The sequence below is a fragment of the Myodes glareolus genome, chromosome 9 (genome assembly GCF_982192425.1).
Source record: "Myodes glareolus chromosome 9, mMyoGla1.1, whole genome shotgun sequence".
NCBI lineage: Eukaryota > Metazoa > Chordata > Mammalia > Rodentia > Cricetidae > Myodes > Myodes glareolus.
Window position 1 is genome coordinate 40062846 of NC_142034.1, and position 2191 is coordinate 40065036.

Consider the following 2191-nt stretch of genomic DNA (forward strand, 5'->3'; position numbering starts at 1 on the left):
TTCAAGGTCATTATGAGGCTTGACCCCTTCCTTTTCCTGCTTCAGTCCTGGCCACTGGAGAAGCAGGTTGTGTCACACTTGGTCATTGTGAAGGAAATAGCTCATAGCCTTACTAAAAACAGCTAAAATACTTTCCATAGGGAATCTAAGTGGGCAGAAGAAACAGAAGGTTGTGAGCGCTGGCTAGTATCTAGCAGAGATCAGTAAATGAGTTATTTACCTGAGGAGATTGATTTGCCCAGGATCGAGAAAGCAATCTTTTAACCCTCCTTAGCCAAAAGTAAAATGATTGTTAATCTCCCTTCCTCAACCTGGTGTGGCTTCCATCTGGAGCTTGACCCATTCCTCTGAGGTAATTCTCTTCACACCCTTGTCTTCCACGCGCCAGGACTCAGGCTCTGCAGCGAACACAGCACAGCAGAATCTCTCCACTCTGAGTGCACACACATATGAGCACACGGCTCCCTGTCTGAGGACTGGGATGAATTTGCATGTGTACTGTATCTTCTCCTGCTTCTTTCACAGAAGTGACCGACAGGCAGCTGTCTGATGCACTTCTCTATTTCATTCTCTAAATTCTCAAGATCTCCTTTCTCTGCTTCAAAACCAATTATTTGTCGTTTTTCCAAATCTAAACCAATGAACAAATATCCCCCGTCAGTGTTTGCAAATGCAGAAACAGTTTTAGGGAGAATCTCTAAAATCTTTTCTTTAGGGGACATTTTAACTTCTGCATGTTTGGATTTAGTAAAACAGGATGTCTCCTCCAGGGTCAACTTTTCTATGTTAAAAAATGTGTGTAGACTTCCATGTCGTAATGCATCAGAGTCACATAATCTAGGCAAGCTCTGTCTTGAACATGACCTCCCTTCAGAGTCTTTCTTGGCTTTGAGGAACTGCACTGCATCAGAACCTTTCAGTTCATATGAAGTTGACAAATTTCTCACATAGAGATTGGTTTTCAAGGTGAGTACACACTGACCAGAGATATCCGGGATCCATGGTTTCACAAAAATTAAAAAGTACCCCTTGTTCTGCATGTAGTCTAGGTATTTCTGAGGAAATGGAAGAATTTCATGAAAAGAATTTTCCAAGTCCAGTCCTATTCCATCTCTGATGAAGCTGTAATTTGAATTCTTAACGCGAGCCTTGACCACGCCCCCTCCAGAATTCAGCAGAGCGCACACAGCCTGTGAGATACTGTGGGCCTCTCTTGCTTTCAGTTCTTTATTTTTCATTGTCCTTCTATTCTTCTCTCCCAGTGTGATTTCTCCTACAGACAGAACCAGTTCGGCATAGTCCGTCTCCTGGTCAACATTGATGCTCATTTTCTGAGTACTTGTTCTGTTTCCCAGATGAAATCCTTTCCTGTAAAACAGACAGAGCCATTAGAGCAGGAGCCAACCAGTGAGAGCCAGCTCTGCTTTACAGAACACACAGCACAAGCACCTGAGCTGCTCTGCATGAGTCAGTGTGAAGGTCTGACTTGATGTTTTGTTTAGGGACTGTTGGACCATGTTGAACAGACTACAATAACTTGTATGCTTAGTAAAATTTCAATTTGTTGTCACGATTATATATAATTTTTAAAAATTGTTTAAAATTAAGAAACTCCATTGTGCTGGGAAGTGGTGTCGCATTCCTTTATCCCCAGCGTTTGGAAGGCAGAGGCAGGAGGATCTCCGAGTTCGAGGCCAGCTTGGTTTACAAAGTCAGTTTCAGGACACCAGGGATATTATGCAGAGAGACCCTGTTTCAATAAACCAGAGAGAGAGAGAGAGAGAGAGAGAGAGAGAGAGAGGGAGGGAGGGAGGGAGGGAGGGAGCATTCTGCATGTTCATCATTCTCCGCATTGTGAATGGAGGTCAGAAGAGGGTGTTGAATCCCTGAGGCTGAATTTATTTCTGGTTTTGAGCCCCCTCATGTGTACTGAGAATCTGTAAGAGATACAAGAGATTTTAGGCACCGAGTCAACTTATCAAGCCCTACAAAGGGCATTTAGTTTAGGTGAAGGCTACACACTGAGTCTGTTCTCCTATCTGGCATTTCTTTGCTGTCCCTATCCCATCTGTCCCCTATGCCCACTTACATAATTTCACCTCTTCTTTCCTGTCTTATACACACTCATGATTTTATGGATGTATAATCTATAAACTCTAGGAAACACAACCGAGAGGAAATGTCTGAGATT

The 2191-nt window shown here is 43.1% G+C and overlaps 1 pseudogene; it reads right to left on the minus strand.

The window, feature by feature from the left end:
• Positions 1-306: 306 nt before the first annotated feature.
• On the minus strand, positions 307-1491 carry LOC148120868 (schlafen family member 2 pseudogene; annotated as a pseudogene).
• Between the last annotated feature and the right edge of the window lie 700 nt (positions 1492-2191).